This window comes from Ailuropoda melanoleuca, chromosome 9, assembly GCF_002007445.2.
Source record: "Ailuropoda melanoleuca isolate Jingjing chromosome 9, ASM200744v2, whole genome shotgun sequence".
NCBI classification, from domain to species: Eukaryota; Metazoa; Chordata; class Mammalia; order Carnivora; family Ursidae; genus Ailuropoda; species Ailuropoda melanoleuca.
This window is the reverse complement of record NC_048226.1, coordinates 81,721,360-81,744,344: the sequence shown is the minus strand read 5'-3', so window position 1 is coordinate 81,744,344 and position 22,985 is coordinate 81,721,360. Positions and strand designations below refer to the sequence as shown.

General features: G+C 44.5%; 1 long non-coding RNA gene across 1 annotated transcript in view; it reads left to right on the top strand.

Moving 5' to 3' along the window:
* Window positions 1-22,973, top strand: part of LOC117803803 — a 39,716-nt gene extending 16,743 nt beyond the window's left edge. Inside the window, exons 2-4 of the long non-coding RNA XR_004627888.1 lie at window positions 15,777-16,007; window positions 16,687-16,785; window positions 22,282-22,973. This is a non-coding gene — a long non-coding RNA (uncharacterized LOC117803803). The remainder of the gene's footprint in view (window positions 1-15,776; window positions 16,008-16,686; window positions 16,786-22,281) is intronic.
* Window positions 22,974-22,985: the final 12 nt, after the last annotated feature.

The following is a 22,985-nucleotide window of genomic DNA, read 5'->3' as shown; positions in this document are numbered from 1 at the left end:
GTGGGCTTTTTATGCTAACCTGTACTACTGAGAATTTCCAGGATATTTATAAATATATTTTCCATAGAAAAATCTATCTTCCCACCTTGTTCATGTATTAGGATTTCAGGAAATATTTTTGGGATTATAGATTTAAAAAATACATTTGGTTCATAGAAAGCTTTTCATCTTTTTTTATTTGTTATCAATATTTAAAAATCAGGAACAAGACACAGAAGCTTATTATTTGAAACTGCCAGCTTTCTGCGGCCACAGATCATCTGTTGTGTATGCTGCTGCATTCCTAGTTTCTAAAATCCAGCGCGTAGTAGTCTGTCAGTAAATACTGAGCAAAATAAAGAGTGAGAGAAAAATGGGGCTGTGAACAAAGGTAAATAAAATCACTGGCTTTTGCTGGGAGGGGCTGTATGCCCCAGGACAGAGTTAGACCTTGAGTGCAGAACCAGGCTATCTTCAGAAGTAGTTTATCAGTCCATTAGCATTGGACCTGAAGGTGGGTCCTGTGCTGGCAGATAGGTGCTATATACTCAGACTGTACCTGGGCTGGTTAGTAGCTACTGCTACTAGATCACAAGTTGCTAACTAGTACGGAGGTGTATAATTTTTTTTTCCAGCTTTACTGAGGAATAATTGACAAAGTGGTAAGCTATTTAAAGTATACACTGTGATGATTCAATATACTTACATATTATAGAAGGAATCCCCCCCAGCTAATGAACCCATCTGTCATCTTACAGATTTATTTTTTTCCCAGATGTGTGTTATTTGATCTCCAGAATACTTTCAAACTTTTTGACCTTGTCCCAAATATTTAAACATCAGGAGTTGGACCATAAACGTGGCTTCTCTTGAAACATCGGAGTACGGCACCGTCAGACCAGGAGACTTTTCTGGCGGTGAGGAGCTGGAGGTGAGCGGGAGCTGCCTTTGCCGGGCAGCCCCCCACTTGCCCGCTTGCCACCGTCCTCATCCGTCCTGGCGCACTCCAGCATGTTTCCTTCCTGGCCCCTGCAGGCCTCTGGGTTTGAGACACAGCACACGTGGTCCACCCGGGAGTAGCTAGAGTAGCAGGGTGATGATTTGTCTCAAAAAGGGAAGACTGTGCTTGGGTGGGTTAGCTGTCATCAGATCCGCGTGGTCTGTCATACCTCAAAGCGGCCTGACGTGTTCCGTTTCCCCAGGAGGCTGGTGGGGCCAGCGCAAGCGTGGGGCCCAGGGAGAGGCTGAGTGAGGCTCAAAATCACCAGCAGAGAAGAAATACTAAACCCAAACCTACTACATACCAGGCAAGGAGCTAGGGGTACGGAGATGCGTAAGACACCCAGACTCCCTCCCCGAAGTCTCTCTAGAAAGACAGACCAAATGAGCCCAGTTTTTAGGAGCTCAGGTAAACGCGAATAACAGCACGCATTTCAACGGCACGCACCATGTGCCAGGCGCTGTTCTGAGCTCTCCACGTAGAGTAACATTTCTTTCTTACGACAACCCTGTGAGGTGGGCATTATTGCCTTATTGGGTCCAGAGGGCTTTATCGCTCTTTGGCTTAGTCCTCAACATTTAAAATGAATTAGATGAGGAAACTGAGCCAAAGAGGAGTGAAGTGACTTGCCTCTGGCCACACAGCGGGTCAGTCGCAGGGCTGGGGTTCGACCCAGGAGCTTGAGCAATAGAATGTTTACGCTCAACCGCCCCTGAGCCCAGCTCGGTAAGGACTCGTCCGGGGGGCTGGGGTGGCACTTTGCAGGTGGAGGAGTGTGGCAGATGTACTAGTGACTGAAGCCTTTACAAGCCAGGATGCGAAACTGAACGGGATCGAGGATTCACGTGATCCCAACAGCGGAGTCGGCGGCTCCATGGATAATGTGGGGCTCCTTGTAGGTGGCCGTTTGTGACACGGCAGAGCTGATGGGGCATGGCTTCCACCAAAAGGCTCATTAGAATTTAATAATGGCTCACCTGCCTGTACTAGAAGAGACGGACATCCATGCAAGACTAGTGAAGGGACAGCGTGTGACTGGGGGTTTAAGGTGGAGGCCTCTTTTAAACTGTCACTTTCGTGAGGACAATCTTGAAGCAGCAATAAGGCTGCAAGGGACAGTGGGAACTTGTCTGTGAATTCCTGACTCAGAGGAGAGCCCCGGGATTCACTTTAGTTTGCTCAGCAGTGGGCAGTCCCAGCATCACAAGAAGCTCATCCTGGCACGTATCTGGCAGTTTAATGGAGTTTCCTTCGCAGAACCCGTGAATTCTGGATCTACCCAGAGACTCAAACTTTATGAAAAGCAAGAGCCTGACTTGCTTCTCTGTTGGTATTTTGCAAACCGTAGTTGTTGATGTACTTCCCTGGGCTAGCACGGCTTTCTGGCATGCAGTGCCCAAGAGCTGTGAATAACCCACCTCGCGCCACCATCCTTGAAGGCCCTCTCAGATGCTGTCATCACGAGGCCTTCCCACCACCCGTTACCAGATGTTTTCTCTCTCGACTCTAGAACAATTTATCTGGGCTTTGCTGAGAGTAACCTTGGAGAAGCTGCTTACTCTATCTTCTTTCTTTACAAAAGGAGCATCATTAATAGTAGCAGGGAGGCCATCTCTAAGTTCTCAGCCCAGTGTCTGACACAGACGACACCCCCCGTACCTGCCACTTATCCCTCCTTCCCCTCCCCCTTCTCCACGATTTCTCTGCCTCTTCTTCTCCTTTCCCTCCTCCCCCACCTTTCTTCCCCTTCTCCTTGTGTTCCCCCTCCTCCTCTTCCTCCTCCTTCTCTTCTTCCTCCCTCCTCCCCTTCTTTTTCTCCTTAGTATTATTTATTTGTAGAGTTTGGTAGACATTAACCTATATCAAGTCTCTTTGTGGTTTCCTCTCTGCTCTAAACAGGACATGTATCAGTCAGGGTCTCAGCAAAAAACAGATGATATTATCATATTAGGTAAATTGAAGAGTCTTTAATAAAGGCTCTGCTTATAAAGGCTCAGTAAGCTAGAGGAAGCAGGTGCCAGTAATGCCCCTAGATCTGAAGGGGCAATGAGAACATCTTGGTTGATTTTTGCTGTGATAACAGACAACCGCAATATCTCAGTGGCTTATGGCAACAAACATGGGTTTCCTGTGATTACCGTTACTGAGGGCTCTAGGCTGTGTTTCTGCTTAACTCTGCCAGGCTCAGCTGGGTTCAGTTGGGCTCAAGTGGGCTTAGCTAGGTGTGGCTGACATAGCCAAGGTGCACATATCTTCTTATTTGAGAGCCCAGGCCCATGGTGGTTTCTTATTGAGACATGCTGTTCCCATGACGGAGGGCTGAAGGAGAGGGGCAGAACCCAACCGCGCAATAGCACTCCAAATGCTTCTGCTTGGAAGAGAGCAGCCAACCTGCTTGTGTTCCATTGGCCAAAGCAAGTCAAATGGCCAAGTCTCAAATCAGTGGGGTGGGGTAATCTGACTGGAGAGAGAAAGTGGGAATCTGTGAACAAATGATACAAAATGAAGGGAGTGGTTACCGGAAACTGGAGACAGCACTGTGAGGCGAGGGCTGCCTGGTGCGAGCTGCCACTTTGCGGCCAGAGTGGAGCCAGCCGTGGAGCACGGAGGAGGGATTTGGGGGGATAAATGCCTCAAGCCCAAGTCCTCCCTCCTTTCCACATCTGGCCAGTTCTCCTGGGTTCTGTACCCACCTGGAAGCCAAAGGCAAGAGAGCTGCTTCTGTGTCTTTGCAGGTTAGTTTCTTGGGACAGGGAGCAGGATGGAAAATGTCATAGAGTGAATGAAACTGGAGGGGGAAAAGGAGGATGGTTTGGTCCCTGCTCAAGTGCATTATAATCTGATTCATAAGAAGGATACTAACAGCGCAGAAAATGTACCACAAGCATTTCTTAAAAACCAGTGACTCCTCATTCTTAAATAACTTAGGAGGAATTCCAGGCGGACGGTTCACAAAGTTAAAATGGGGGAAAAAATTAAGATGGCAATAAATCTTCCTCGAAACCATGCTATAAATCTAGGGGAAAACCCTTTTGGGTGACATAAGGCATAACCTTTAACAGCTAATAGTCTAGAAACTGTTTGCGACTGACCGTTCTGAGGCCCTAAGTGGTTTCCATTCCAACATTGTCATTTATCTTGTGATATTTACTTAACTGTGGTAAGTTGCGATGATTTTTTTTTCTTCCCTCAGTGAGTCTGTGATAAAATAAACTCACAAGAGTAAGATGAATGCCAACTTGTTAACAAGTGTCGCTTCGAAGGGAATACAGTTAAGCTGGCCCCGCAAAAGGCCTAAGAGTTTTGCATCCCTTCCCATCAGTCTGGAGGAGATGCTCATCTCTGCATTACCGCCATGTTGATGGAAGGGCTCTACATTCTGAAATACTCTTGAGAAGATAGTAAGGAGAGCAAGGGATCTGTGCTGCATCTTTCTGTTAATCTTTTCTCCCCTCAAATTCTTTCCTGCTTCTTCCAGGACATGGTACGCTCGTGTTTCCCCCTGCTGGTTAGATACCCTGGATTCTAGGACCTAGACCTCCCCATTAGTCCTACTTTTTTTGTGAGAGAACAAAATCTAGAGTGTTGAAGCTGCTGTTAATTTGGGTTTTCTTCTCACAGGTGGCCATGCTAGTCCTAAATGATATCACCTCTCACTGGCACACTGATGATTTTACCTTACAGCTGGCCTACCCCAAGGTCTTCATGAGGTCCATGTGCTAAATGTTTGGAGAAGGGTCTGACGTGGGGTTCTAGAGGCTTAGAAGGGGGCACATCTCATCTCTCCCTGAGGTGGGAAGCACCTCTTCAAGCTGGGTACCATCTCTTCAAGCTGGGTAGCGTACCAATGCCCTGGTATTGCACAACAACTTGAACTACAAAATGTATATTGCACTCACTTGGTTCTCTAGGAGGGCCCAGTCCAACACTACCTGCCGAGGGCTTGGGCATCTCTTAGTTTTCTCTTGGTCAAGGGCAGTAGATGGAAATGGGACCCCTCATCTGAGATGTCACCATGCTGGGAGATACTGTCTCCTAAGATGCCAGAAACACTGTAGTCATAAATGGCTGGACGGGAGCTATGGAATCCAGGCTGTTGAAGTCAGGAAAGGATTTAGAGATATCTAAACCGCGAATTCACTTGGCAGGTGAGGAAATGACACAGCTAGGAAGAAGGTAGAACTGGGACAATGATCTGAGTCTCCTACTTGCCTGTTTGGTGTTCTTTCTTGAACATGGTACCTGATGTTGCCTAGTATGTTAGTCCAGATTCCCCAAGAAGCAGATGCCAAGACAGGATTAAATGTGCTAGAATTTTCTTAGGAGAAATGCTTGTTAGAGAAAATGGGGAGGGAGCTGGAAAAGCTTGGGAGAGTTGGCAGACCATGATGCAAGTCTGACTCCGAGTGAAGGAGAGAAGAAGGGAAGGTTGGGTCAAATGTCGTGGACTGCCATGCAGCCTAAGGAGTCCCTAGCAAGGCCGTTGGTGAGTNAAAGCTTGGGAGAGTTGGCAGACCATGATGCAAGTCTGACTCCGAGTGAAGGAGAGAAGAAGGGAAGGTTGGGTCAAATGTCGTGGACTGCCATGCAGCCTAAGGAGTCCCTAGCAAGGCCGTTGGTGAGTTCTTTGACAGTTGGCCCTCAGAAATATGTTGTCTTTGATGTCCTTGACATGGGAGCAGCCCATGGGAAGCATGGCCTTAGCATGCAGCAATGGATTTCAGAGCTGTAGCCCTTGGTTAGTTATGATTTCTGTAGTTAGAGGTCTTAGTCTCTTGACTGCTATCCCGGCAACTCCTCGTCTGCCAACACTTTCATTTCTGTAATATAATTTACATTCGTGTGCAGCCAATTCAGTGTTTTTATGGACAAGCACAGATAGGTACATTCTTTGTGTGGGGACATGGCTGAGTCTTCCATTTTTTATGACTAAATGGTGGATTTTCAGACATGCAGTTGAAGTGGTTGAGCTGCCTTTTGATGGGGAGAGGTCCAGTGGCTGAACCTTATAAACACAGCCCTAAATGTAAACCATGGGATCAAAGCAGTATCTTTCTTTTCCACATTAGTCTGAGAGCATGTCAACAGGATTGCTGGTTAAGTTCACTGACATTTTCTAGAAAATTGTATTGAGACCTTATGCAAATTCCAACTATAGACATGTGGCTTATTTTTCATCATTGGATTTCCATATGTTTCTCTGCTTGCTCCTTTAAGCCAGGGCTGCGAGGCAGATGTGGGGACATAAATATGTGGTGTATACTGAAGACTCTTGACCCTCATATGTAATCCAGAGAGCACTACAGACACCTGGCAAGACCTGGAGGCTCAAGCTTCAAAGGGATTGCAAGCATTTCTTCTGCTTAGTGACTACTCAGCACTCTTCAGTACCAGAAATCCTAAAGGTTGAGCATATGTGCCCTACAGAGTGCTAAGGGTCTTTGGGACTGGTCCAGGTGGGAAATAACGAAGTCTGTAACAGCAGGTGCTGCCTACCTCCCTCCCTGTTTTCTGTTCTCTCTTGCTGGTGCTCCCATTGCCAGAAGGAGACATTCATTTACTTTACATTCAATAAACATTTATAGCATACCACTTATATGGGGCCACAGAGATGAATAGAACATGGTTTTCGTCTTCAGGTAGCTCACGATGTGGTGGGTTGTTGGACTCCTAGACAGAATTAAATCCCGTGGGACGGGGCAATGTGAGCGTAATGAGAACAAGAGCAAGTGAGAGGGGAAAAAAAAGTGCTCCCAGAAACCAGAGGAAGAGCATCTAACTCAGCCTGGAAGAAGCAATATCTAAATCTTACAAGAAAAGCCAAAGTTCACCAGGCAGGGATGGGGTGGGAAGGGAAATCCCAGCTGTCTGAAGAACAGCATTGTGTGTGCAGTAAATTATAGGCGGTTTGTGTTGCTAGAACAATAACTCTCAAAGTGTGGTCCTGAGATCTTTTCAAGAGGTTCAGGTCTCATTCTCTCATGGTTTTACAACAGAGTTTTCCAAATGCTATATTAAGTGTGATATTACAACAGATTAAATGCAGAAGCAGATATCAGAATCTAGCTTTCCTCTCTTTAGTCAGACAGGTAAGAGATTCATGAAAATGTAAAACAATGTCACTCTTTTCACTATTTTTGTTTGTTTGTTTTGAAAAACAGCCATTTTCCATAAAATATATGTTATTTATTTAACATGTCATGGGCTCATTACTGTTAGTTTAAATCAATTAATAAAATATTTCAAAGGTTTTTTAGTTTAAAGTTCTAATACATAGATATGAATAGATAGATATAATTTATATAAATAATAGATCTTTGGAATCCTTAACATTTTTTTTAAGACTGTAGAGAGGTTGCATTACATTGCAAAAAGGACTTTGTGTGATTAAGGACTTTGAGATGGGGAGGTTATCCTCAATTACCTGGGAGGGCCCAAGGTAATCATAGGGTTCTTACTAGAGGGAAGCTAGAGAGTCAAAGTCAGAGAGAAGAAATGGGATGATGGAAACAGAGATCAGAGTGGTGTTCTTTGAAGAAGGAGGAATAGCCACAAGGCAAGGAAATGGATTCTCCCTGGAGACTCCAAAAAGAATGCAACCCTGTTGCCATCTTGATTTTAGCCCATAAGACTCATCTCCAAACTTCTGACCCCCAGACTGTAAGGTAATAAATTTGTGTGGTTTAAAGGCACTAAATGTGTGGTAATTTGTTACAGCAATGGTAGGGAGCTAATACACCCATATCCTAACTCTGTCAACACCAACACCCTCAAATAGCCCTCTAGAGTCAGCTTAGATCTGAGCTGAGTTTCTCTAGAGGTTGCCTACTAGCCTGTCTCTGCTTATAAATAGTTACCTCATTGTGAAATCTAGTAGGTGAGAGCTCTTGATGTTGCAAACGTGCATTTGGTGTGGTAACCAAAGACAGGCAGTTTGGAGCCCTGTGTACTCTCAGATTTTACTCTGTTACCCAGAGTTGTTTACATTTCTATTTTGCACTTAGTTCATTTTAATAATAAAGTGATAATTATCGAGAACATTTGTAGATTAATTTATGCATTTTATTTAACAATATTTATTGAGATTCTACTATACCCAAGACACTGTTCTAGACCCTGAGGATGGAACGATGAAGACAGGTATGGCTTCTGCCCTCCTGGGGTTTCATTCTACTGGGGAGGAGAGCCAATCAGTCATGAACTGAGATATAAACCACAACATGTCAGATTCTGATTATGTTCTGTGAAAGAAATGAATCTAATGATGTGATGGAGGGTGAACTGGGATGTCATTTTGACTAAGGTGGCCAGGGAAGGCCTCCCTAAGCAAGTAACATTTTGGTCAAGGCCTGATGGCTGAAAAAGAATCAATTACTTGAGCAGCTGAAAAGATTTGGTATCAGTATTCCAGGCAGAGGAGACAGCAAGTGCAAAAAGCCACAAGCGAGAAGGAGCCTGGGGTACCGGAGGGACAGAAAGGAGGCCAAGTAGCCACAGAGGCTAGGGCTACTGAGAAAGCAGGAGAGTGGCTGGAAGAGAGAAGCAGGCAGCAGGTCAGTGCAAGGGCTTAGATGACTCAGAGGCAGAACGAGGAGCTTGAACTGTATTTCAAGTGCAGTGGGAAGCCACTGGGATTTTTTACACAGGGGAGTGAGATGATCTGAGTTTTGTTTTAAAATATTACTTTGGCTGCTCTGTGGAGAGTGGATCATGGGAAGGCAAGAATGGGAGCAGGGAGACCCATTCTGCTAGTTTATCGTAGTCCAGGGAAAAGATAATGGTGGTCTGGATAGAAGAGTAACCAGAGAGGTAGATATAAATTATCCAACTCTTGACATATTTTGGAGAACGTACCTCTAGGTCTAGGTGACAAATTGGATATGTGTATGGAAAGGGCGGTGGGGGGAGAGAAAGGGAGTGATTGGGGATGTCTCTTGGGTTTTTGGATGGATGATACTTCCTTTTACTGGGATGGAGGAGGGGCATATTTTGGAAGCAGAGCAGGAAATCATGAGCTTTCTTTTGGAAATGCGGAGGTTGGGGTTGCCTACAAGAGATACAAGCCAAGATCTCGTCAGGTAGGCAATTCCATATATGACTATCTAGCTCAGAGGGGAGGTCAGGGCTAGACAGTATATTTGGGAGGCATGAAGACATTGGAGTCATTTAGAGCCCAGACCTGGATGAGATCACCAATGAAGAGACAGTGTAGACAAAGAGGTGAGGCTGTAACGAGTTGGGTGTGCTGACATTTGGAGTTCAGACAAGCATGTTGAAAATGTGCCAGGCCACGTGCTGGTGCTTGGCCATGCATCATTTTATTCAACCACTGAGTCTCAATTTGTTCCATAGTATTATTGGTCATCTCTATGCTTTGCTTCTCAAATCTGACCAAAACTGGATAATCTAGTCCACATGGCTCAAGGACTAATAACCATCGACTAATTCAACACAGGATGAATCTCTTATGACTGTGAGTTCTCACACAAGAGAGCTGCTTCCTGGAACTTACTGTGAGTAGAAAGAAATAAGACAGGCAGCTGGGGGTGGGGAGGGAGGGAGGCATCCAACTAAGAAGTCTCCTCACCCTACCTGACAGAAATGCTTGCTAATGAACCCAACTCTTGGAAGAAATGAAAGCCAAGAACATTGTTGCTTCCAGGAATATTAGGGATAGGCTGCCTTGTTCTGAAATTTTGACCAATCCAGTCACTGATCTTATACCAGTGTAGAGACAAAAGATCACAACAGCATGGTATGACAGTTAAAAAGGTGGAGGATTTTTGTCTTTCCTCATCTCACCTCCCTTTCTGCTCCCCCAATCAATATGGCACCTATGGATATAAATGGGTAACTTTGCCCTCAAGCTAATTCCATGGATCAGAAATCGTGGAACAAATCACCTTGGAGTCTAAGGGCTGTCTTAGTAGTGAGGTTGACAATTTACCCTGTAAGGAGAACTACATAGTAATCACTCCAGCACATGACATATAGGTGCCATCCTTTTGGTACAGCCAGGGTTGTCATGTGCCAACATCAGTAAGATGTTAGAGAATGGATATAGACACTCAGTTTCTGTCTCTTTTAAGAACACACTTAAATGTAGATGGAGAGCTGCTGGTAATAAATACTGGACTTCCCTTCTACCATTCTTTCTTTTCTTATATAGACCCTTAAAATATTTATATTTGTATATATTTAGCCATATTAACAGAAAGATATATGTGTTCTATATTTTAGGTCAAGGGCTCAGTGAATCCTGCATTTTTCCCATTTTAAAATAGATCCCAACAAATTCTAGACTCATAAGTAGATGACTTGGGTTCTAGCCTTTTCTGTCTTGCTGTTTGATGATCTTGGGCAAATCATTTAGCCTTATTGAGTCTCGGTTTCTTAATCAGTAAAAATAGCAGGGGCTGATGAAGCTTGAGGTAAAGGTTAGTGAATAATCCAGAAGCAGAAACCCTGGGAGGGTTCTGTGAAATCTGTATACACAAATGAATAGACAGGAAATATTTATAAGGAATGTAGATAAACACCTGGAACATTCAGATATCAGGCTGCTCTGGATCTCATCAGACAAAATATTCCATCAGCAAGTTGGCTTAGGTTGCAAGCTATAATTATCTTTATAAACAACAAATGAGGTACCTCCCAAACCAATTATTTTAATTGAAATAACAGAGAAATAGCAAATTTTGCCAAAGGGCAGGAGTATGAGTTATTTCTGCAGTCAAATCTAGAGTTAGCTCATATTATGTTTTCATGTGTTCTCTGGGATGCCTTACAGAATGACACATTTGGAGCACATATTCAGCAAACATTTATTGAGCACGTACTGTGTGCCACTGGGCTCAGCACTAGCGATAAGAGAGCAGACATAAGAAGCTGCATGGTGTCACTGCCTCATAGAGAAAATAGTCTAATGGGAGGTACAGACAAGGCAACAGAGTCCCAGTGCAGTGTGGGAAGTGCTTCCAGAGAGGAAATAGAAGAGAGAACCTAGTACAGATGTGGAGGTGAGCATGTCAAGGAAGGTATCTTAGTCTGCTTGGGCCGCCATAACTAAATACCAGAGCTGGGCGGCTTAAGCAATAGGGATGTATTTTCTCACAGTTCTGGAAGCTCTAATTCCCAGATGAAGGTGCTGGCCACTTAAGTTCTTGGTGAGAGTCTTCTTTCTGGCTTGTGGAAGGCTGTCTTCTCACTGTGTCCTCACATGGCAGAGACAGAGAGAGTGAGCAAGGTCTCTGATGTCTCTTCTTAGAAGGGCACTAATCCCACTATGAGGGCCCCACCCTCCTGATCTCATCTAAACCTTTCTTCTTTCAGAAGAGAGCCCTATCTCAAAAGACCATCACATTGCAGCTTAGGGCTTCAACATATGTCTTTTGGGGGGCGGGATGCAATTCAGTCCATAGCAGAGTCTTCCTGGAAGAGGTGAGCTCTAAGCTCAGATCTCCTGAAGGAGTTTATTAGGGAGGGTAGATGGCTTAAGGAGAGATGGAGGCAGGAATGGAGAAATGTTCCAGCTGAGTATCCCAGATTACTTACTATTTTCCTACTTCCTGGGTTTTTAAGCAGGATTTTCTCACCACCTGGAGGCTCCCATTACCCCTGCCCGTGCCTGATGACCTTGTACCTATGTCTCTGTACCCTGAACTCAGGTGCTCCTCCCCGAGCACTTCCCTACCCCAGCCATAGTTAATCTCATCGTCCTCCACACCCTCAAAGCAGACATCAGTGCCTCTCTGCAGAGCTCATTTCTATCCATCCGATCTCATATTTATATATATCTATATACTCCTATAAGGAAATGGACCTGTACATATGTAAATATGAGATAAGATGGACCCAAGTAAGCAAAGGCAAGGTCTTATTTTTTTCTTGCCTCCCTGAAAGTGTCTCGCACGGTACCTACATACAAACCATCCCCAAAACTTAGTGGCTTAAAACAATAAACCTCTTATTTAGTTCCTGTTTCTGTGGGTTGTCTGAGTGATTCCTCTGGTTTAGGCAAGGGCAGGTGATCTTTCCTGGTCCCTCTCAAATGTCCATGGATAACAGGCAGGCAGACTGATGGCTGGTGATCTCAGATGGCATCACTCACACGTTGGCTATTGGCCATCTGTAAACAGGGACACCTTGATTTTCCTCAGTGTGGTCCTCATGATCTGGCCTCTTTACCTTTCAACATTTTGTCCATGAACCCTATCAGCCAACTGTCCTCGTTTGTCCACTCCCCTCAGAAGGCAGGGACCATGCGGGTTTTGCTCAGTGCCATTCAAGTCCTATTGGATGAATGAATGAAGAAACTTTGTTTGCCTGCCCAGACAGAGTAAGCAACCCTTGCTGCTGAGGGTAAGATCAAGGATTCTACCAGGACATTTTACACCTCTGCAGTGAAGGGTCTCTGCAGCCCTACTCCTTCTTCAAAGCTCTGTTCAGATGTCATCTCTTTGGAAGCTTTTCATTATTCCCTAGTCAAATTAATCAGACTGTCTTCTGTGTTTTCACGGCACTTTGGATAGACCTTTCCTTTAGCATGAGTCATATGATTCTACTTACTGCTTGTGGATCTCTTTTGCAACTAAGCTGGGAGGTTCTTGAGGTGGTGTGATAGGAGGGATCTGCTCATAACATGTCTTCAGTGTGTCTGCATTTTGAATCCTGAGCTCAGTTATTTACTGTCATGTGACTGTATAAAATGGGGTCCATTCAATCACATTTGTTCTACAAATATTTTTAAAGCTTCTCCTGTCTGCCAGGCACTAAGCTGGCATGAGGGATAAAGTAGAGTCCCCATTCTAGAGGATGAATAAATAGGGAAGCACACAACTACGTTCCTATTTATGCAAATGTGATATGTGATGTGAGAGGGAATAACAGGGGGACCCACTCAATAAGGTGGCCCGGAAGGCCTCTTGGAGGAGGTGGTTTCTAACCTGAGATTAAAGACAAAGGGAGGCCAACCATGTGTAAGTTGGATGAAGTGTTCTAAGCAGCAGGAGTGATGAATTTGGAGCCCAAGTGAAGGAAAGAGCTGAAGGAAAACTAATATGGCTAAAAAAGCAGGGAGCCAGAGGGAGCATGGAGGGATGTATTTGGAGACATGGCCATCTTGTAAATAGCTAAACCCTCTTTGTCTGTATGGGGCATATCATTGGTGCTTAATAAGTACTTGCTGAATGAAGGAATGAATGAATGTATAGTTGGAAGATTGGAATTAGTCCTGGTTCTCAACCAAGAGTTGGGCAATGACAGGGTGAGAATTCCCTGTGGTACTTTTCCTTGTCTTCTTACCTGTGTCCAACAGACTGTGGCACACAGACCTATTCTAATGGGCTGGGTAATGTGGAAAACACCCCACAAATGAGTTTTGTTGGCTCTCATTACTCCACCCCAGTTCCCTGGGCTGGGTACTTGCTTCCCCAGGACAGGGCTGCTGTGTCATGGGGTGCCATCACTCTTGCTACCTCCTCTCAGTACCACTGTAACTGCTGGTCTGGGCAGTCTTTTTTGCCAATAACAGGACCAATGAACAGGGGTCTTCAGGGATCCAAATTGCCATCTTCCATGGGTAGCAATTTAGCACTGTCTGGTCACCACTTAAATAAACCTGTTCCTGATTTCTCTGCACAACCACTCCTCTGAGAACAAAATGGAGACAAATATGAGTGCAGAATCCCTGGTACTTCACTCAGAAGTGCATCTGTTTCCCAATGACTAAGGCTTTGTCACTGGTCCAAGCTTCTCTGCTGACCCCCTTCCCAGTTAGGGTGATAGCCCTCCCAGAAGGCTTCTCAGTCCCTTATGCAAATGTCCTGCTGGCAGCCCAGCCCCACCAGCTCATTAAATATGTTTAGATGAATGGTAATCCCAGAAGTGACATAGCTTAGCCTCAGGCTGGGATACCTGGTAGGTTTGAGGCTACCTTCTGTTCTCCTCCTCCCTCCTCAAAACCCTTAATCGTCTCTTCCCTCTCTGAGGAAAAGTCTGGTAAATGCATTTGAGATACGGGTTATTGATGCAACATAATATTTTACATCTGCCAGAGATGTAGCTGAAATCCGAGAGAGTGACTCCTTACGTGGAGGGAGGTGTTCTCAAAGTCACATAACATGGGCATCTCTCCATCTCACCCTTGCTTAAAGCTGTTCTTTCAGGGTATTGTGCTCGGTCCTGCCAGGGTAGGCGGAGCTGAGGCGAACAGCAGCTGCTGTGCCAGTGAGCAAAACGCAGCTAATCACTCTGAAGCTGAAAGGAAGTTGGGTTGCTCTGTGAATTCGTCCATCACAACAAGACTAGGGCTTTGGAGCCAGGCGTAGTTGGTGTGGAATCCCATTTGATCACTTACCAGGTTTATGAACGTAGGTCACATTGTCTCCCTGTCCCTTACTTTCCTCATCTGTGAAATGGGTACAGTAATAATTAAGAGCACTGACATCAGAATCAGTCTCCAACACTTAAAATCTCTGTGAACTTGAGCAAGTTATTTTATCTCTCTGTGCCTCAGTTTCCTAACAATTAGCACAACTGCCTTATCAGGTTGTCGTAAGTATTACACTAGAAGCACTTAGAACAGTGCCTGGCACATAGCAAGCGCTGCGGGACTCCTGGCTATCATTGCGGATATTATTCCTGTTAGCGCTTACCGCGTAGGCTGTGTGAGAATGAGAGAAATCAGGTAAATAGAGCGTGCCGGCTCCGAAGGCATTTCAGCCGGCGCTTTTATTAGGGTAACAACAACACGGCGCCCTGAGCATGCAGGGCGCCTGCGCTCAACTCTGTGAACTTCTTGAGGTGAGGTTTACAAGTTTAGGAGAGGCAGGGCTCTCAAACTTGTTTTTCACTTCCACACACTCACTCCAACGACCCAGTTTTCTCCAGCATCTTCTGTGAGGAATGTCGAAAGCTTTCATGCGTGTAGGAGCTGCCTTTAATCACTGATAAGGGGAATAACGAGAGGAATACGGCCGCGCGATATTAGAGCAGGGTGGGTTTACGGTGTCACGTTAGGGGTGTTCTGATTTCTCTGCTCTATAAAACACCCCATATAAACTATAAAATAAAATATTTACATTTTTACATACCTAGAAGTACTGGGTGGGTAGACTGAAGGGACTTGGTAGATTTCCAAATCCATGAGGCTTGGGGGATTCTGGTTTTGCTTCACCTGATGCAAACTGATACTCCATGGATTCTATGGAAAGCACATTTTTCTGCTTAAGTTATTCTTGGGGTCGGGGGAGCTGGAGACCATAGCCTGAATCAAGCCTGCTTGTGGCACTTTGAATGAACAGTCACTCAAGTTTTTGATAACTGGAGCAGGGGAAATGTTGAGATATATATATATACACACACACACATACACACACATATCAATCATATATATACATACATATATAATTAATTTTTCTGTTTATATGCAAAGGAATTTTAAAGACATGCAATCTAAAAATTTCTACTTGCAGCTGGTTAGTTTTCTGAGCCACCATGAAGACAGAGCTAACACCCTGCCAAAGTTTAATCATAAACTGATAGCTGTAGCTTGGGGTGGCGGTGAGGGAGGACCTGATTTAATAAGACGACAGATAAGACAAACACCCACAAATGGTAATTTATGGCTGCAAAGGGCAGTGTTTTAAAATCACCCTGGTGGATTATATGTTTCGAATAAGTAACTATGTATCTGAAAAATTATGTTCTTTGGTAATACTTTAGACAATATTTTTTTGGCCGTGTTGCCTCACTAAGGTTATAAATAACATAGTCCCTTCTACTTTTATTTTCCTAGATTAGCTAGTTGCCACCAGCTCCGGTTTCCTGACTGTAATTGAACTGCATTCCGTTCAGCTGCAAATGCTGTCATTCCTCCTCACTGTCACCTCAAGGAGATGTGTGGGGTGCAGATTTCAGCTGCCCCTGTGGGAGCTGAGTGCCTTGGGGATCCTTCCTTCTGATCCAGTTGCCCTTGTTGCTTTTCCATGTCTACTCCAGAGGCCACTCTGTTGAAAAGAAAGCACAGGTATTTCTCACTCCTTCATTCACTCAGTTATCTGCTTGTCCCTGAAAGTCTCCAGCAGCAGAGCGTTGTGCTAGGAGGAGGGCTGGAGCACCTGAAGATGTGTCCAGACGGGGTGGCCAGCTGTGGCAGCTTGCACCGCATTCCCCAGCTGTGTATTGAGGGGGAGCAGAATACACCACCCCAAAATATGCCACTTTGGCATGTGGATTATTTTGAGCTGAAGACAAGGCCCCACAGACTCAGGAAGAGCTATTCACCTTCCTTCCCCGCTAAGACCTGCACATAGTAAGCGCTGAGTGACTTTTTGCTATTATTGTTGATATTACTACTGGGCATGCCCACCTTGTAGGTCATGTGAGAATGAACGAGATAAAAATCATGTAAAGGGCTCAACTGCTTGAAGAATTTAGCTACACGGCCTGCACCCAGAGAGAGCTAATGCAAAAGTAACTTTTTATCGTAAAGAGTTATCTGCACGGCACAGCAAACATTTGTCTACCAAACATTTGCTCTTCTTATCTTCCTGTGAATGATCTTCCTCCCCTTTGAAGCCTCAAATCCCCACCCCTTCTCCTTAGCTCAGGATGGCATCTGAGCCTCAATTGCCTGTCTTCGGGTCTCGTGTCTTTGGGGCTCCTGCACTTCTGAAATTTGTTTTTCTCCTGTTCATCTGTCTTAGGTCAATTTAATTACTAGACCAAAGAAACTAGAAGGGAAAAAGAGAAAAGGTTTCCTCCCCTAGAGCATCCACCTGGAAGAAAGGGCACCTTTGTCTCAGGTACGTAAAGGAAATTCATCAGCTACTGAAGGGCCTGGTTAGGAGCACTGAGAGCCCACAGGAGAGACTTTGTCTCAAGGAACATCTGCTTCTCGCTGCCATTTAGCCATGAAACCCTGTGCCAGTGGGACCTAGGGCCTGAGGAGTTTTCTGCATTTTCTCACCTTAGTTTGGCTAAGCAGGGGTTCGTAAGAATGACACTAGCAGCCTCAGTGAGGACAACAACAGACAGTGGCCGGTTGTATTTTCCAGACTTGACTGCAGGAATATCTCATCCTGCATGTTCTTCCAAAATGTGAACTGGCCACTCCTTCTCAGAAGATAGAGTCCATTTCTCTACTCCCTTGGGTCCCATGAGTGCTTTGGCCAGTAGGATGGGGTGGAAGTGACACTGGCATTTCTGTAGCCCTTCCACGTCCTGGTAGCCCCCATTTTCAGCCTCTCAGAGGCCGGCATCCATGGAGACTGAGAGACTCCCCTGTGATCCCCGGGTTGTTAGAAACCCATGTGGGGAGGCAGGGGAGGAAGGCGCAGACACCCGTGTGAAGGAGCCATCTCAGAGATCTGATGAGCCCTCAGATGACCCCCGTCCCAGCTGTCCTCTGGCTGCAGCCACACGAAAGCCCCCAAACGAGACGTGCCCAGCTGTGGCCAGTTAGCCCACAGAATCATGAAAGAGAAAACACTGCTATTTTAAACCACTAAGTTTTGGGGCACCTTGTTGTATAGCAGTGATACCCAAAATGCCCCCCCTCGCTCCTGCCACTTCCTTTGAAAACAAAATTCCATGTTTTCAAACTGAATGCTCTTTTGCTTCTTGCAACTTCATTGCCAGGAACTAGAGCCATGGAGGTGATGAAGAACGTAGGATGTGATAGAAATCTCATTGTAATAGATTCCTGGTCCATGGTGACCCCATTTCTCATGAGCTGGTTTTTGGTTTGTATTTTCTTACTTCTCATTTTACCTTGTTTCTACCTGCCCTGCTCTTTGACATAAGATGCATGAGAACCTATGAACTCCATTCGTTCATATATTTATTTTACTTGTTTGGTCATGGAGGAGACAGTTACTGAGAGCCCAGGACTCCTGGCTATGGGGTGTCAAAGAAAAGAAAGCACCTTCCCTGCCCCTGTGAGACATGTTGCTAGTCAGGGAGACGTGTGTAGAAACAGTGAATGACACCACACGGTAATGCCACAGGACAGGTACGTAGGAAGTACTTCAGAGGAAAGGAAACTTCCACCATCCCTCTCCTAAGGCCGCCCACAAGAGAAAACTTCAGGGGATTTAACTGGGCTGAGTCCACACTACCACACTCTGTCCTTGGGATGCTGCTGTTTGTGAGGATGGGGCCCTGCTTTGCGGTCTGTGAAGATGGCAAGTGGAGCCATTGTTCACTCGTTTGCCATGCTGCACTGGTGACTCACTTCCTCTTTGGCCATTTGAAGCCATTCTCTTTCCCACTCCACACAAACACTTCTAGGCTCAAGCTCCAGGGGCACTTAATGGTCTGACTTCCTTGATTTTCCTTGCCTTGTATCGTTCACTGTTTCATATGTACCTGTTTGACTTCCTTAAACAGCTGGATGTTTCTTGAGGGTCTTATTCTTCCGTTTTATTCCTGGTGTGGGTGGTATGGGGCACTTAGAACTCAGTAAGCACGTCACAGTTGATTGGTGAATATGGAACTGGATTGGCCCGATCACAAAAACAAAATAAGGTGTTCAGATACTGAGAGAAAGTCTCAGGGGCATTAAGTCATTTGCAGAACTCTTAGCATGTGTCAGGTGTGATGTTGAGCACTCTCTAGTCATTGACTTATCAAATTGTTACAACTCAATAAGGTAGGTAACATCATTCTTATTTTGTAGCTGGGGAAATAGTTTGTTAGAGGGCAAATTACCCTGGTCAAGGTCATGTGGCAAGTGAAGCCTGGGTTTCGAATCCATGGCACTTCAGCTCTGAAGTTTATGTCTCTACCCTGCTGCCTCCTTGCCTTACCTTTGGGGTCCAATGCGCCAATTCCGGTGGGGCTGTCTGTCAAATAGAGTGCAGTTTTTATGTGTCTGGTTTCCCAATTTCCCCATACTTTCCAGTTCGAAAGCTAATACACTTGGGTTTAAATTTAGCAGTCTCTCGTTCCCAGCCCCTAACTTAGTTTGAATATCGTATCCAAAAATTTGGATCCAATGTGTATATTTCTTGTGGAAGCAAAAAAGTGCAAACCTTACAGCATCTGTTACTTATAATTGCTCTGCATTAAATTACAATTTTGGATTTAAATTTGAAAAAGTACATTTCAGTACCAATACTTTGATGTGGAAATGAACAAGGGTAGGAAGTAACTGATACCCTCCATATTTTTCTTTAATAAAGGAGGTGTGTAAAAAAAAATCAAAGTCAAGGGAAGGTGCCCTGGTCTTTGTCCTTAGTCTTTGGAGGAGACTGTGGAATGTCATATTCGTGCTGGTATTGAGGACCAAAGTTTACACAATACATCCTTAAATCTAGACTGGTTAGCCTTAAAGTTTTACCCCAAGCACTTCCTGATTCCCATTCTCAGTCCACAGTTGTCTTTCTCTGCTGGATCTCGCTCAGCTCCAGGTTGGTATACCCACATAGAAGCCAGTACACACATCCTCAGAGTCCTTTGGCCAGCATGTCTGTCCTTATAAATCCAGTGAATGTGACATGGATGGTGGAACTCATAGAAACCAATTAGAAAAAGACTAATTGGATAGAAAGATGAAAAAATGTTGTAAATAGGGTATAATCATTTGCTAGGGCTGCCATCACAAAACACCACGAATTTGGTGCCTGAAACAACATAAATTTATTGCTTGCAGTTCAGGAGGCTGGGAAGTCCAAGATCAAGGTGCCAGCAGGGCTGGTTTAACTCTTCTCTTGGCATGTAGATGGCTACCACCACCCTGTGCGCTCGTATGACCTCTTCTTTGCATGAGTGCAGGGAGAGAGAGCGAGCCATCTTTCTAGTCTCTTATTAGGACACTAATCCTATTGGATTAGGGCTCCACCTTTATTACCTCATTTTACCTTAATTATTTCCTTAGATGCCTCAGCTCAAATTCAGCCATGCTGAATTTGGGAGGGGGTTAGTGCTTCAACATATGAATTCTGGGGGGACACAGACATTCAGTCCATAACACAGGGCATTCACAAAAACAGTAATGAAAATAATCAGAATACAGGCTAAAATGCTTCCAACAACATTAATGATAGCTACTGTTAATGTGGAGATTACTGTATCCTATATGTTGTTCTAAGAATTTGGCATTCCTTCACTCATGGTATTCTTGTAAGACCTTATTGATGAGGTAGTTCCACTACTATCTTATTTGACACAAGAGGATCCTAATGCACAGAGAGGTCAGGCAACTTGGCCAAGGTCACACAGCTAGGAAATGTCAATACCAGAACTCAAGCTCAAGATCTGGCCTCTGAACTTGTGTTCTTTTTTTTAAGATTTTATGTGAGAGAGAGAGAGCCAGAGAGCACGAGCGGGGGGAATGGCAGAGGGAGAGGGAGAAGCAGGCTCCCTGCTGAGCAAGGAGCCCCATGTGGGGCTTGATCCCAGGCCCCTGGGATCATGACCTGACTCCAAGGCAGACACTTAACTGACTGAGCCACCCAGGCGCCCCTGAGCCTGTGCTCTTGACAACTCTAAGATGCTCAGACTTATTTGTAGGTACAAACCAGAACAATACACTAATTTTTAACCATTGGATTAATAAAAATTTAAAACCTTGGTATATCTAATGCTGGCAAGAGGGTAGGGGAAATGACATCTTTACACACCTTGGGCGGAAGTGGAAACTTTTGAAAGGCATTGACGATAACTACTGAAATTAAGTATGTGTGCACATATACTTTGAGCCAGAAATTCAGCTTCTGGAAATTTACTTTATAGATATGCTTACAAAATTCTGCCAAGATAGTTTAAGGATATTCTCTGCAGCTTTGGTGTGAATTAGTAAAAAACCTGGAGTCAATGTAAATGTCAACCGATGGGTCGGGGTTTAAAGAAATTGTGATAATTCGATGAAATGTGGATCTGGGAGCACTGATACGGATGTATCACATATACCAATAATTTCTGCTACCTCGTTAGGCCTGCCACAATGAAATACTGCAGACTGGGTGGCATCAACAACAGAAATTAACTTTCTCACAATTGTGGAGCCTCGAGGTCCTGGAGGCCTCTCTCCTTGGCTTGTGGATGGCCCCCCTTTCACTGCCTCTTCGTGTGGTATTCTTGTGTGTGTACCCCTGGTGTCCCTTCGTGCATCTTAATTTTCTTTTCTTATAGGGACACCAGTCGCATTGGATTAGGGTCCACACTAAGGGCCCCTTTTTACATTAATTACCTCTTTAAAGACCCTATCTCCAAATGCAGTCACTTCTTCTTAGTCAACATAAGAATTTTAAGGAACACAATTCATCCCATGAGATAAGTGAAAAAGAGAGATGGATAATCTTGTGATTAGTATAATCTCTTATGTGTAATTTAGAAAGATGCATATAAGGCTGGTATATGCATTGACAACTTTTTTTGTAGAGCTCTCCAGGGAACTTGGAAACAACCTTACTTGGGAGGCAAAACACTGGAAGAGCCTGGAGTGTGGTTGAGAGTAAATGCCTATTTTACTTTTCTATCTTTCTGTATCTAACATTCTAATCATGTGGAAGCATTGCTCTATTTTATTGTTCAAATGTCAGGAAGAGCTGCCTACATGGAGGGATTGATGATGATGCATCATTTTCATTTTTGTTGAAAAATTTCATAGATATTAGTAAGATAAAAAGTATATGTTCTTAAAAAGGAAAAACAAGAAAACCGAGGGGAAATGGGCAGAATGTATGCAGAGAGATTATTGGCTTATGCTTAACTTTCATTGTTTTCAGTGTGTTGTGATATATTGATAGAATTTTTTATTGTTTTTTTAAGATTTTATTTATTTATTCATGAGAAACAGAGGGAAAGGCAGAGGGAGAAGCAGGCTCCCTGCAAAGCATGGAGCCCAATGTGGGACTTGATCCCAGGACCTTGGGATCATGACCCGAACCGTGGACAGGCACTTAACCGACTAAGCCACCCAGGCATCCCACTGATGGGCTTTGAAAAGAACTTTTATAAAGTTTCATAAGCCATGATCCTATCCATTTTTCTAGTTTTTCAATTTATAGTTTTCTTGAAGGTTAGCTTATATTAGGAAAGTGCTCTGCCNGGCTTTGAAAAGAACTTTTATAAAGTTTCATAAGCCATGATCCTATCCATTTTTCTAGTTTTTCAATTTATAAAGTTTTCTTGAAGGTTAGCTTATATTAGGAAAGTGCTCTGCCGCCTTTTCCCTGGAAACAGTCCAACAAGAAAAAAAGACATTACTATCAACTTTTGACTATCTCCAGTCTATCGATCTGCTTTAGGGATTAAGCATAGCAAATTATTAATCACTGCCGACCTTCTTTTACCAGCAGGCTCCTGGGTCACCTTCTCAGATCAACAGTGTGTTCATTAAACGTCAAAGAATTTTAACATTCGCTCAAAGGAAGTGCAGTTCGGAGGGAAGTCTGCCGCAAAGGGGAAGCTACACAACCTGTCTCCACAATTTTTCACTGCTTGCTGCTGGGTATTGACACACCACTACTTCCCTCTAATAGCTCAGAGCCTTTGAATTGAAATATTGTAACAGATTTGACCCACGGGGAAAGGAGAAGAGGAAATGACTTTTATCGAGGGCCCACCACGTACCGAATACTTTACATATATTTTCTCATTTGACCCTTACAGCGACCCTATGAAATGAGTATTATTACTTCCCGTTTACAGATGAGGAAACAGAATCAGAAGGTTAAGGAAGAATTTCAAAGTCTAGCAGCTGGGGTATGGGTGGAACAGAAATCCATTACTGGGTCTTTGCATTCAGAAGCCTGTGTTCAGCCCTGCCTCTGCCCGCAGTTCACACACAAGGGCTCCGTAGGACCCTCTGGCTACAGGCTTTGGGGATTGGTGAGACAGAGTGGGGCAGCAGGTCCAAGGCCTGGGTTTCCCTTGGAAACAGGACAATGGAAGAATCTTCACTCCAGGGAGTGTCAGCGAGGGAGACACTGGTTGGAAGGAAGAACAATGCTGCTGGAGGGGTTTCCATTAATTCCTTCCTTTTACACCGGGGGTGGGG